This window comes from Tupaia chinensis, unplaced genomic scaffold (genome assembly GCF_000334495.1).
Source record: "Tupaia chinensis unplaced genomic scaffold, TupChi_1.0 Scaffold000098_2, whole genome shotgun sequence".
NCBI classification, from domain to species: domain Eukaryota; kingdom Metazoa; phylum Chordata; class Mammalia; order Scandentia; family Tupaiidae; genus Tupaia; species Tupaia belangeri.
In genome coordinates, this window is record NW_006159561.1 from 636,635 (window position 1) to 651,791 (window position 15,157).

Sequence of the window (15,157 nt, forward strand, 5' to 3'; positions counted from 1 at the left end):
GGATGCCAGCCATGTTGTTTGGGTCCGACCATCACGTGACCACTAGGTGCTGTAACTGATAACAACAGTTTAGAGTCCCCGCACCTGGCCACCTGCTACTTATAGTGACGAGTGGGCTGATCACCTGGAATTCTTGTCTTTCTTCCTGAACAGGTTCCAAAAACCTGGGATCTGTGAAAAACTGAGAGCAAAATCCCAGCCCTCAGAGAGGGATAGGAAAATGTCAAGCTATTTATTTGCCCTTCTTTTCCACTGATCGCTCTCCCTGCCCACCCAGGCTGCCGTTTAGGTTGGTTTTAACTAGAGAACTTGGAAATGGGGCTTCAGCTTCTCTTGGAAGAGAGATTCAAAGTCCCGGATCTAGATATTACACTGTTATCCAATTAAAAGCTGTCCTCAGGAGCACCTTGCCAGCGCCCCCTAAGATAACAAGCCCCTGTCTCGTTACAGCTCACACCCTCTCCTACACGAGGAGATAAGGAGATGTGTTACTTGAGCCATATTTTTGGAAATTGCTAGTTAGTTGCAAAATGTTTCCTGAGGTAGAAAAAAAGCACCAAGGACTGTAATTATTGGATTGTTTCACTTTTGAGGCCAAGAAGCAGATGCTCGACTTTCAAGGCTTGGGCAAGTATTATCACAAGTTAACTCCGATGCCTGTCACCCCAGCGTCCCAGCTCACTGGCTTCCTTGAAGAGGCCCACTTAGGAGATCAGTTGAACTGCTGCCTAGGATTGGGTTTGCAAGGCTCTTAAAAAAGCTGCCCCATACTGTAATCTGGTGCTAATCAGATTTCAGTGTGATGTCGCCAGGAAAAATCGATATGTATAATGCTAGACTGGAAAGGTTTGGGACCAAATTCCAAAGATGAAAATCATTCTCCAAATTATATCCCTTAAGAAAAAAAAAAAAGAAGAAAGTAAAAAAGAAAGCTTAGCTTGGATAAAATAAGAAATGGTTCTGTGTCTCTGCTCTCTTGCTCTTGTATGTTTCATCCAAGAACTGGAAAATGAATTCCCGGAGATGAGAGCTAGTCCTTGTGTCGCAGTAAGATGTAAGTTGAACAGAAACTTGTTAAGATCTCCGATGTAGCTAGAAGAATTTAATTCATTGAACATTTTTCTTTCCTTCCTTCTTTCCACTAGCACACATAACACATGTGTATTTCAGTGCCCAGTATGTATTAGGCTCTGGGAATGAACTTCTGCATGGGCCCCTTTGGAGGCTGGTCCCCATGGGATGATCTAGTATTAAACCCTCCATGGACTGGGGGGCCTGCTGCCTTGTGTGGGGAAGGATGCAGGTGGTTGTGGCTTCCCTCCCCACAGTCTGGGTGGAGGTTGCTGTTGAAGGAGGCTTCCTGGAAGAAGATAGGCTTAACTGGAAACCTGGACCTTGAGCAAGCATTAACCAGGCAGATGGGCTGGGGGCTGAAGGCAGCGAACGAAGGTTGGGCATTTTATGATGAAGAATCTCCAGGCAGAGGGGAAATGCAGAATGAGCAGTCTTAAGGTGACAGAGTGCGTCTATGGGGAACTTAAGCAAAAAGGACAACTGTTTCTTTTTTTTTTTCTTATTGTCAAAAGATGTGTGTGCTCACAAGAGACAGAAAGGAAGGAGAGTTTAAAAAAATGAAAAAAGAAGAAAGAAAAAGAAAGAAAGAAAGGCCCCAAAAGAGCATGGTCACGTGCAATTCATTCTGCATTTCTCCATCCCATCATGCACTCAAATGTGACCTGCATACTTTTTAAGCTGCTAGAGCCAGGATCCAAACTACGGTCAGCCACGTGGATCCAACACCCCCACCCCCACCCCCAAGTACTCTCCTGAACTCTGCTATGGAGCAAGCTCCCTTTCTGTATTTAAATATATATTTCAGGGGCCAGCAGGCAGTGTGGTTGTTAAGGACACTAGACTCCCACATGGCTGACTGCAGATCAATTCCTGGACCTGGCAGCTTGCTTTTCTCTCTCTCTCTCCCTCTCTCTGTCCCTATCTGGTCAAATTAAAATAAATAAATAAATAAATAAATAAATAAATAAATAAATAAAGTTAACATAATTTTTTTAAAAAAGATACATTTTATATTTCAGTCCTTATCATGTGCCAGGCATCATACTAAACCAGGGAATAAAACCATGAGCAATGCAGAATGAGTCTAAGTATTACTGACAATGGATTATCCTTATAACTAACTTGTCCCTATAACTAATTGAGCATATGCTATGTGCCAGGCATTCAAAGTACTTAGCATTCGAAGAACTTCAGCAGCATTATTTCATTTCAGTCTTACAATGACCACATGAAATGGGTTCTCTTCTAAGAGTCACTTTACAGATGAGTAAACTGAGGCACAGATGAGTTCAAAGATGGCCTGGGGTTGCCCTGTAGGCAGGTGGGTGAGCCTGACACAGGCTGCCAGAAAGTCCTCTTAGTTTATAATCACGACTCGATTATGTGCAGGGGGATTCCCTGTGAGAAGTACTGACCAGCTCTCTTGGTCTACCTGGGATCCAGGGATTTCCTTGGATGTGGGGCTTTACGTGTTAGAACTGGGAGAGTGTTGGAGAAGTATCACAGCTGAGAAGGGAGCAGGGCTGCATTTCATAGGGCCTAATAAAACATGCTAGTGCTGGGAACTCACACCAAAAGCAACAAGTCCTCATGTGAGAAGACCTCAGACTCCACTCTGACCGTTCCAGACCTTGGGATTGCGTCACCTGAGCCCTCCCCAGCCTACAACAAATGGGCTCTCAGTCATGTGGGGCGTCACCCAGTTGTGGGTGCTCCCAACTTGTTAGTTGCAACAAGAGCACCTACTCTATATTGCTCTTTAGCTCTTCTCAGGGTGAAAAACTGCCTCCCCAATATCAATACCAGCTGAGAAGACAAAGTTGAGTTTATTGTTCTGTGTGGTAAGGGAGGACACACCTCTGAATCTCTGGGAGAATCTCAGAAGAGGGAAGTCAAGGTCAACATTTTTTCTTTCATTTTTTTAATTGCCAGAGGGCAGATTGTAATTTGTACTTTTTGTTAGTTTGTTTGTTTAATTACCAGAGTGCATTCACTCATCAGGGAGAGGCAGAGAGAGAGAAAGAGAGAGAGAGAAAGAGAGAGAGAGAGCGAGCATGCGCACCCCCCTCAATGGGATGTGGTCATGTCACAATCCTTTTTCCTCCACTTCTCTATCCTGTACATGCCTGGCATGTTTCCATTCTTCCAAGGCCAGGATTAAAACTTCAGGGTTTGGGGCCGGCTGGTGGCATGGTGGATAAGGGTGCTGGACTCCCACATGGCTGACCACGGTTCGAGTCTCAGACTTGGTGGCTTGCTTTCTCACTTCCCTTTCTCACTCTATGTCTTTCTGGTCAAATTGAAAAATAAAATGAATGAATAAAAAAAAAAAGAAAAACCTTCAGGGTTGGCCATGTGGATCTGACTCTCTTAATCACTAGGTCATGGGGCTGGCCTAAGGCTGTTATGTCTTTAATGACCAAAAGCAATAAAGCCATCTCAAAGTCTAATGCTCTCTGAAGCCATAAATATGTAATATTTTATATATTAATTTATTCTTTATTAATTCAAAAAACATTTATCTACTATTTCAGGCCTAAATAAAATTAAAAAATAAAGCCAAGCACTTACTGCTTAATGAAGAAACATATGCAAATTAACAAATACAAGGCAGTTGATGATAGAAATGGGAACAACGAATGTTTGACTTCAGGAAAAAGGACATAAACTCTGCTCTGGGACAACTGGAACAGACTTCTTGAGAAGTCCGAGGTGAGATTAAAGATTGAACTGGGGCCCAGCCACTGTGGCACATGCTGCTAAGATGCTGTACTGTGAAAGCGGGGATCACATGAGAGAACCAGGTTAGATTCCCGATCCAATCTAAATAGTGGCAATTAGTAGCACACATCGGTAGCACCAGCAAGAGGGAGGATTGTGACAGGAGGATTGTGACACAGAGAGAACCGTCCCCAGAGAAAGAAAGAAAGAAAGAAAGAGAGAGAGAAAGAGAGAGAGAAAGAGAAGGAAGGAAGGAAGGAAGGAAGGAAAAGGGTGAGTTGGGCTTTCCCGTAACATCACACTTACGCCACATTGGTGCTTGTTAGACTAATCATGTGATTGCTCTGTATTTACACCCCTCCCCTCAGAGGTCACTACTGGGATCTTACTCCTTTATTCATGAGGAAGGAATCTCTACTAGAGCATCTTAGTTGTTGTTTACTTCTTACTTTATGCTGGTGGTTCACAAATTGGAGAACAATCAGAAATCCCTGGAGGATTGGTTAAAGTGCAGACGATAGAGCCCCACCCCGGGTATCTCAGTAGGGGTGTATGGGGGAGAGACCAAGAGTTTTCATTCCTCATAATTACTCAGATGATGCCGATGTGCTGGTCTAGGGTCGCCACACTTTGAGACGCACTGCTCTAATCAGCGTCATCTATCCTAGCTGCTGCTGCTGCTTTTTCATTGTAAGGGATGTTGCGAATCTTTTTCAAGATACTTTCTTGACAGTTTGTACTCATTTACTTCTGTATGATGACCATGCCCTTACTTTGACACTATCATTGTAATAACCTAAACACTGACATAACATATGCCTAATTCTTTCGGTTGGGAATGATATTGTGGCCTTTTCATTGGTATTTCTTTTAATTCCTTATGATTTAAAAATTTCTAGATGCCTATAGGTCATTTTATTGTTACTTTGCCTTGTGAATTGCTTTTTCGCATAATTAGCTCACATTTCCGTGGGGTGAGGGGGTGGAAGATTGAAGTTTTCCATCTGACTTTAAGAAGCCCTTTTTATATTAAAGATTTTGGCTGTATTTATTGAAAATATTTTCATGGTGTGCTACCTTCCTTTAGATTATGTGTGCAATTTTTTAAATGTAAACTTTCTAACAATTTTTTTAAGACATTATAGAGTCGTGAGAAATTCCAAGAAAATATGTACGGGGAGGCTCTGTGCGTCCTTTCTCAGTCCCTCCCATGGTAACAGTTTGAAGAGATTTTTTTAAATATCAAAACAAAAACACTGACATTGGTATAATATCCACAGAGCTTGGATTTTGTCAGCTTTACCTACACTCCTGTGTGTGTGTGTGTGTGTGTGTGTGTGTATAGTTCTATGCAATTTGTTCACATGGAGTTCTGTGTGACTACCATCCAGATCTAGATCCAGAACTTCGTCATCACTACAGAATCCCTCTTGCAACCCTTTTCAGCTATTTTCAGCTATACCCACCAACTCCTGGCAACCCCCAATTGGTTCTCCATAGCTCTAATGTTGTCATTTCCAGGGTATTCCATTGTGGAATCATAGAGTATGCAACCTCTTGAGATGAGCTCATTCACTAATTCGTTCCCCATATGTCTAACTTTGTCACTGCAAGGACATTATATAATGGGATCAAAGGTATGCAACTTCTTGAGATTAGCTCTTTTTTCTTCTGTTGGCATAATATTTTGAGCTCCATTCAAGCTTCTGTGTGTATCAGTAGTTCATTCCTTTTAATCTCTGCAGTATTCCCGTGGTCTGTATGTGCTGCAGTTTGTTTAACCGTCAACCTATTGAGGGGCAAGAGTTATTTCCCATGTTTGGCTATTTCACATAAAACTGTTAGGAATGTTCCATTACAGATTTTTGCATGCACGTAATTTTCATTTCTCCATTATCGCTATTAATGTTGATAAAAGGAAGAATTTTGTTTCTAACATTTACATCTCTCTCTCCATTGGTTTGAACATCAGGATGGTAAGAAAATGGTTTAATGTACTGACTCTCAAAACATTTATAGAATCAATACAAATTAGCTAAAATATCTTGACCCTTTATTATAAATTCCAACTTTTTCCCAGTTGCCAGGGGCGGAGAGATGAAAGTCTCTCTCATCTTTTAAAACACGGCATCTGGACTCTTCCAAATTGTGTACTTTGACATCGGCCATTTTCCTGCTGCACTATTGACCACTTGGAAGGGGAGATTTCATTACCTTCAGCAAGCACTGCCTCTACAGGTCTCACTAAGGCACGATCTGTAAAGCCTCGAATTTGACTCCAAGTGGCCAACTGAGAACATGAGGATTCGAAAGTGTTTGTGGGCGAGATGTAATTCTATCATCGCTGCAAACATCTTCTTCAGTCACTACCTTCTTTTAGGCTTAGTTAATATTGTGTTCCTGAGAATCGACAGCCAAGAGGCAGCATTAAAACAGGAAGGGGAGACCAGCAATTGACATGGTGGTTAAGGCTCTGGACACTCCCACATGGCCGGCCACAGTTCAAGTCCTGGCACTGGTGGCTTGCTTTCTCGCCTCTTTCTCTCTCTCTGTCCCTCTCTGGTCAAATTAAAATAAACGAATGAATCAATAAAATTAAGTAAATAATTCTTCAAAAAAATTAATGAGTGAATAAATAAATAAATAAATGAGTGAATAAATAAAATTAAATAAATAATTCTTTAAACCCTTGCTATTAAAGCAAAATCCAGGAACTAGCAGCACTGGTATTATTTGAGAGTATGTTCTAATCTCAGGCATCAACCCAGGACTTCTAATTCAGACTCGACATTCTAACAGGCTCCTCACGTGATTCATAGGCACATTAAAGTTTGATAATCTGCTTTTAAAAGTATGCTCAAATCTCTACAATTTTAGTACATAAGAGAATTAAAGTATGAGTTAGTTTTCATGTAAAAAATTCTGGGATTCATTCAGTATTTTCATAATACCCATCTTTCATAAAATGTTTGGGAGCCTTCTGTCTATACTGGCAGTTTACATTACTAAACCAATAAGAAATATACAAAAAAACAAAACAAAAACAGAAACAAATAACACTCTCATCTCTCTCTGCCTGGTACCCCAAATCGCTTTCCTTTATGTTTCTTGAAAGTGGCCATTGATTTCTATTCAGAGCAACATAAGAAGTTCTACCCTCTGAGCTTAAAATATGTAATAATGATAAATACAATATTAAATGCAACGTTAAACCTGTTCCTTGTCTCAGAACAGAATAGAAATGGTCATGATGAGAAGGAACAGACATTAAGTGGTGAGGAAGGCTGGAGCCATAGTTCTACTCTCTACTCTGGTTCTAGAAGCAGGTAGTAAGAGCAAGGAGTCTGACTTCTGGGGGAGAGTGGGGATGAAGGAATTCCACATGAGATGGGGCTGACGCAAGTCGAGATCTAAATAATCCCATGAAATGTGGTGATGATGCCTAAGTGGCTCTAAGGCTGGAGTCTGGATAACAGCAACACAGAGGGGAAGAGAGAGAAAGTTAAAAGAGAAGCATAAACACCCCTCTTACTCAAAATAATTCGGCAATCCAAAAGTATAAAACAATGAAAGACTAGAATCAATTTGATCCAGAAGATACTCCAGATGGGATGAATTTAAAAAATATAAATGCATAACATTTATTACAACAGAAAAAGAAATTATGAAATTAAAACAAGTGAAAAATGAAGCAAGAAGAAGTGGATATAGAGAAAACAGTTATGTGATCTTGGGAATAAAAAATATAGAGAGGAACACTTTTTAAAACCCACCTCAACAAAAGGAACTGAACTCTAAACTCGAAACATGCTTTAAAAGACAACTAATTGGTTAGCAAAAGGGAAGGCAAAACAATCCAATTTTGTTTTAGAGATTAATAAAACCTCATTACAAAAATGGGAAAAAAAGCATAAAAGAACACTCATTAAAAGAAGAAAATATCTTAAATAGAATGAATATGAAGTAAATTGGGAAATATGTAAAAAATACATCACAACCAAATTTATCTCAGAACTGTGAGGATGTTTGAATATTTTAAATATTAATGTAATGCATACAATTTGGAGATTGAAAGAAAAAGTATAATCTCAGATTCATAAAAATATTTAAATGTATTCAATATATGTCACTTCATTTATAACATAGTTGGCACATGAACAATAAACTGTATCTAATAAAACAATAGATGAATGAGTTATTTTTAATGGTTAACCTACAGAGGAATGCCTATAAATGTCAGAAACAAGGTAAGGGTGAGCAGTATCATTTCTCTAGATTAATTATGCAATGAAGGTCTTAGTCAATGTAAGGGAAGCAAAAAAAAAAAAAAGGCAAACAATAAATAAAAAAAAAACTGTATATGTATAGTATTTACTAATGAACATTTGAAAAGAATATTTTTTTCCTAGATGGCACAATTTTCTACAGAATAAATCAATTTTACATCTGATTAAATTGTTAAGGGAGTTCTGCAATGTTGTGAGTTTCAAGAGAAAACTCCAAAAAGTCACTTGGATTTTGAGTTAAAAACTTAGAAAAACTAATTTCAAAAAAAAATTACATTAGCTTCGTCTAGGTTGTCACAACAGAATACAATAAGCTGAATGGCTTATGAACAACAAGATTTTAATTTTCACAGTTCTGGAGGCTGGGAAGTCCAAGATGAGGACACCAACAATATATGTGTCTTGCAAAATCTCATTTCTGTTTCATAGATGGCTAGTTCTCTTTGTGTTCTTATATGGTGGAAGTGGTAAAGGAGCTTCTTTGGGTCTAAGTCGATTCATGAGGGCTTCTTCTTATGACCTAACCATTTCCATGAAGGTCTTAACTCCTAATACATCATACATTGGGATTAGGATTTTTTAACATATGAATTTAAGGGAGGCACAAGCTATGTCACCATTCAATTGAATAAACATTATCAAAACCTACAGAGTAACAAGGAATATTTTATTTGTAAATCTAATATAAGATGAAAGGAAACCTTATGGAGAAAATGATAAAATAAAGCTTATTAAAGAACACAAATGGAGATAAAAATATAAAAACATAGTATGTCTATAGGTAGAAGAGTTCACTATTGTAAAGAGGGCAGGTCTACTTCAATTACCTATGACTTTCAGTGTAATAAAATAAATTCTAAAGTTTTTTTTTTGTGTGTGGAACATGAAAAACCATTTCTAAAATTCCTATAGAAGAAGTAATGGACAATAAGATTTTAGAGGGTATGGTAAGGTTGCTCAGATAGACTTTCAGAAAAATGGGACAGGGTCCAGCTGATGGTGTGGTGTTAAAGTATCTGGGTCCTACTTGGCCGACTGAGAGGTTGAAGACTGGACCCAGCAGCTTGAAAAATATGCCAGGTGCATATGCATGTATGTCCAACATCCCCAAAGGAGGGAGACATGGAGAAGGGATTGCAGCCTCACCATTTCCCATGCCGGGGCGCTTTTTCACTTTCACTCTGTTTCCGTCTGCAAGTGTACTTTTTTCCCTCTGATCAAAAATAAAAAACACGGCACAGAATTTTTTTAATGTAAAATTATATATATATATATACACACACACACACATTATATATACATACATTGTTTATATACATTAGGACATTTATTTAAAACATGTCATATATACTGTGTAATCTGTACATATGAAATAGTTTTAGAAACATGCTGAAAATGGTCAACACAGTGAATTCCAGGGAGCAGGAAAAAGAAAGCATGTATAAATGTAGGCAGTTTCAACTGCATCTGTAGTGTCAGTTGTTTTTTTTTTTAATCTGAAAGCAAATATAGCAAAATGTTAAGCTTTGAGAAAACTGGTTAGTAGGTACTTCTTAAATTATTTTCTGTACTTCTCTTATGTTTAAAACATTTCATGAAAATTTTTTTGGAGGAGTCTGTTATGTTGATTCCTGCCTTGGTCCTCAGAGCTCCTGGCTCTCTTTTATCTCTTACCCCAGTGAAATCTGGTTTCACCTCCTAACTTGGGGTTCTTGAAATCACCTTCTCCTTACCTATGCCTTCTGAGGTGCCATCAGCTCACAGGTGCATTCCCCTGGTGTCTTTTTCAATCTATCTGGACTTGACACTGACATCATTCTTTCTCCAGATATTTGCTCCTACTGCTTCTCTCTGTTTTTGGAATTCTTCCTAACTCTGCATATTACCTGACCATACCCTTTGCAGGTGTCTGTTCTCCTTACCCCTTAAATGGAATCTATCACTGCCCTCATCTCTGGACTCCATGGTTCATGTGTAACCTCATGCAAACTGAGCGCTTCTATGCTTCCACCGCATTTGCATGCCCACAATCCAGAATTCCCCTCTCCAGTGATGAACTCTATTCTGAGGCTCAGACCCTGATATCCAATCACTAGAGACCCTTTGAGCACTTCACCTTTGATAGAAGCAAACTGAAAGGATCTCTGCTGCCCCGCACATTGCCTACCTAATCTACTGTGATTGGCAGAATAACAACCTCTTAAAGATAGCCATATTCTAATCCCTGAAAGTGTGAATAAAGAGGACTAATTGTATCATCCAGGGGATATCAAAAGTTATTTTGTTTTTATTTTATTATTATTTTTTTTCTAGAGTATATGTGCTCACTGGAGAGAGATTGAGAAAGGGAAAGTGAGAATTCACCCCACCTCCCTACCCCCAGGGGGGATGATCACTCTGCAATCCCTTCTCCTCTATTCTCCTTCTAAGATTTTGGGCATGTACACACACATACCCTCAGTGATTTTCAAGCTACTAGGTCTGATACTAAAACCATGGTCAGCCATGTTGGAGTCCAGTGCCGTTTACCACCATGCTACCTGCTGGCCCCCACTTTTTTTTTTTTTTTTTAAATGAAAGAGAAAGACAGAGAACAAAAGGAGAGAAAAGGGTATGTTGACAGGGTCTTGATATTGCAATCCTGTGCCATCTCCCAGTTAGCTGTGACTTCGGGCATGCACTACCTACCACACCTGGCCTTCTCCTGTTGTCTGGGATCTGAATCTGCACTTCCATGTGGCTCAGCCTCATGCAGTGGCACCTTACTGTCTGTGCCACCATGGCTGAGTCACACAAGCATTCTTACAAGAAAAAAACAAAAACAAAACAAAAACGAAGGCAGGAGAGTCAGACTCAGAGGAGTCATGACAATGGAAAGAGAGAGAGGAGTTACATGGGACCATGAGTCCCTTTTGGTCTCAGTATTTACCTTTCAAACAACATTTCTTCATCCTCAGAGTTTTCCAATCTAATAGGTGCTCTTATAAGTTTCCCCTGGAGATCTAAGCATAAGTTCTGTCTTACCTCTGATCTCCCTTGCATCCTCACTTATACCAAATCCTCCTCTCCAGCTTTTTGGGAGCAGGAATCAGGCAATTCTTAGCACTTGTCACAGTCCCTGGTATATGGAAAGTGCTCCAATGAATGCATCCGTTACTCATTCCTCTCCCACCCTTTGTCCAATGGTCTACCACATGGACACACATTGAGATTTTCTGTTTTGGTCCCTTCTGTCTTGTTCAGACCCACTGTCTTTCGTTCCAGGTGTGGCTTCTGATTCTTCTCATCACAGAGTAAGCCCAAGCCTGATGCCAAAGAGGATTTAGTCAGATAAAATAGCTCAGAATGACTTGGCTCTTGTTATTTCCCATCAACCAGATAGCTAGTCACTGCCAGTAAGCTGGGGTGACCTTTTGGGGATGGGACACTGGGTAAGCATATTCCAAATAGCCTTAATAGCTGGCCCTCTCCCCTGGCTTCTAAGAGATGACCTATGAATTTGCCAGGGGGTAGGACTGAGAATTTTCTATCTAGGGCAGGATAAATACAGGGAAAGGCTTAAGAGAGGGGCTAATCCATAGACTTTTAAGCAAATATGTTTTTTTTTTCCTCAAGTCCCCTCTACATCAATCTGTAAGCTTTGATCCTGTATAATATGTTCCCTCCCTCCACAGATATAACTCGGCTGCAAAATTAAAACACATATAAATTGCTTAATACAGTTTTATGATATTGAGTTAATTAGATAAAGCTTTCTCATGAAAACATTTGGCTAAAACCAGAATTCTTTTTGTCATTATTTCTTGAATGTGGAACACACAAGTCTCCATTCAGCCTTGTATGCCTGGACGGAGAAAGAACACTCCAAGGTGACTTGATTTAGAAATCCAGAGCCTGTGGTCATTCTGACCAAACTCATAAGTGATCCTACAGTGGTAAAGCAATAAGGCATTTAGGGGAAAAAGTACATTGCAATGCGAAATAGTTTCCATTGCAAGTTGCCGATCAGAAATCATCTTTCTCTGACACGATTTAATTTGAAAACTACTGAGGTTATTTCCTTGAAACTCAGTTCTACATGAGCAAAACTGCATTCACCAGATAATTCAATTACACCAGTGGTCAAATTGATTTTTTAAAATGTAATTGGCCAGTTATACTTCCTAACTAGTCTGCTTTCTTTAAAGTAGCACGAGGGTGTAGGTGGAGCCTAAAGCACAACGTTCCTTGAGTCTGGATAGGTGAATGTGCAAAAAAGTACCCAGTAAGTCCTTTCTGTGACTCTCCAAAGACACGAAGACACGAAGCATTGCAAAGAAGTATAACACATATTGGTGTGGGGATGGGTTTGTGCTCTAGCTGGGAAGATAAGCCACACAGTGATAACTAAGATGCAGGGCAGGAGAGGGAAAAGCAATATAGGCAATTTATGATTCAGAACAAGGCTAGTCTCTGAGAAGGCTTTATGAGGAAATTTAGACTGAATGGTATAGTTTGACTAGAAAAAGGAAGTTAAACACAGAGAGAATCAAGGACACTTACCAGGCAGATGTTGGAGGGTGGGTTAGTTGTTGGGTCTAGTGAAGGAGAAATGGGATGAATGAAAAGGCAATCAAATAAAATGAAGGTTAGACCTGGGAAACCAAAATTGCCTAACTAGGCTTGAACATGGATGACAACTGGGCTATGTGCCCCTGATGGACCCAGAATGAAAGAAACACAGGAAATCCATGGCAGGTTGTGGTGGAGGTTGGTTTGTGGTGAGACTGGGCATATTTTCTATCATTTCAAAGAGTCCACAGAAAAATGAAATTAAACTATGAGTTTATTTTGGTGCAAAAATTATTGGAAATCCATCCATAATTTTTTCATGATAAGCATTTTCCATAAGGTTTTTGGAGACCCTTCATACAATTCTGTCTCTCTTTTGCTTCTCAAGCTTCACGTCACTTCTCATTTCTAGTCAAATGTTTCCTATATTAACCCTTTCTCAGCTAGGCAAATGACAAGAATCTAGACTCTGCAGGATAGTTGTTCTTCCTCTCGATAATCCCTTCTCCATGATTCCAAGATCAACATTAAATAGAAAGTTGACAGGAAGAAGAAAGAAGAAAAATAACTCCAGAAATGTAAGCCAGAAGAGCAGCAAAACACAGTGCTGTTTGTTCTTTATATTTAGATATTTCATTTCAACTTTTTCAATTCTTCTCAAGGTGGATCATAATAATACCTACTCTGTAGAGCTGTGATGAGGATTAAGTGAGAGCATTTTTTTAAATGCACCTGACATTAAAGGGGTTACCCAGCAGTCACCCAGGAGGTATTTGTGTACTCGTCAATCTACAGGCCCATAGACATTTGGGTCCCTGTATTAGCCCTCACCAAGTTGTTACTTTTATTCTTTTTAACAGCAGTTGCTCAAATACCTTTTTGCAAGTTTCTCATATCTCACCCTTCCATACACTCATGTGTGTAAGTCAAGGTTAGACATAATCTGAGCCAACCCATAATATCCAATCCCAGAATTTGAACTGGCATAATAGGCAAAGAGAATAATTTTTTTCCTCTGATAACAATAAATTGAAAGATAACATAAATTAGAACTGCTATGGGCCCCTCTGTGAAGAATTATTCCAAGAATGAAGTTCTCAAATGATCTCCCTGAAGGACAGAGAGAGGATAAGAGAGAGGAGAGGAGAGGAGAGGAGAGGAGAGAGAGATTTCTAAATTAAAGCAATCCCTGGACTTTACATGAGTCAATAAAATTTATTTTTGCCTAAACAGTTACAGACAGATGTTTTTATCATAATGAAAGAATACTGGTAATTGGAGAAATATATTATGATCCCATTTTGCAAATGGAGAAGCTAAATCCTTGAGCAATTTAAATATTTATTTAAAGCCAGACGACTAGTTAGTGAGATAGTTCAGCAATAATGAGACCAATCACCTCAGTCTTCACATATAGCGTGGGCTCATGAATCAGTCCTTTCTCTCAGCTTGTACGACTGACTGTGCTCAGGTTTTTCATTTCAGCCATTCTCTTCAGCTGAAGACAAGGTTTGATGACATAAATCTTCCAAGAACCTTCCTAATATGTCTCATCCTCAGAGTCCTTAATCTACCTATATCATTCATAATCACAAGGACGAATATCCGCCTTTTATTTATAATCCCATGAGCATGATTCCATCTCCCAAATCCTTCACTACACCTCTCGAACCCCTGATACTGCAAAACACATCTCATCAGGTTTTATCAGATTGATCTACCTGTCTTTCTGACAACTTGCCCGATTTACCAAAGAAGTTAACTCTTGTTCATTATCCTCTTTTTATCACTTCTCTTGTCATCTTTTTTGATATCTTCAGAATCCATGTAGATATTGGGAGCTAATTCCCCATGAATATCTCATAAGGCTATCTCCATGAATATCCGCACTTCTGAGGCCCCTGAGTGAACTATTTGTAGACAAGTTAAAGATGTATATAGAGTGAGACATTTCAGAAAATAAAAACTTGAGAAATTCCTTCCCCAGAGATATTCTGGGGTGGAAAAGATAAAGACCTCTTTCATAGGGAATGTTTACTTACATTCCAGAGTAAAGATAAGATTTCTATCTCTCTAGAAGGGAGGATGGTCAGGACACCACAGGTCTATATAAGATCAGCGTTTTAAATTTTGGGAATAGTCTTCTCTAACATACCCACATAGTGGGCAGAAACTATCAGGCCCTCATTGAATTGCCAATGGGACTGGGGTTTGGAGAATCAGTGAGAAATGTTGCTCTTACTGCTGTTTTTACTATGAGTGAATGGTCTTTGTTGCTTACCCATAGGCCTTTTGGTTTTTGTCACATTAGCTGCCACATTAGCTTGTATGTAGAATAAAAATCTCAGACTTAAAAAAAATATATATTTATTTTACATTCATTCACTGAACATCACAGCATACAAAATGCGATTTCCCATCCAGAATACACTGTATAGTGGCTTAATCATACACGTTATCTTCAACAAATAATTTTCCATTTCTTGTTTCACACACACACACACACACACACACACACACACACA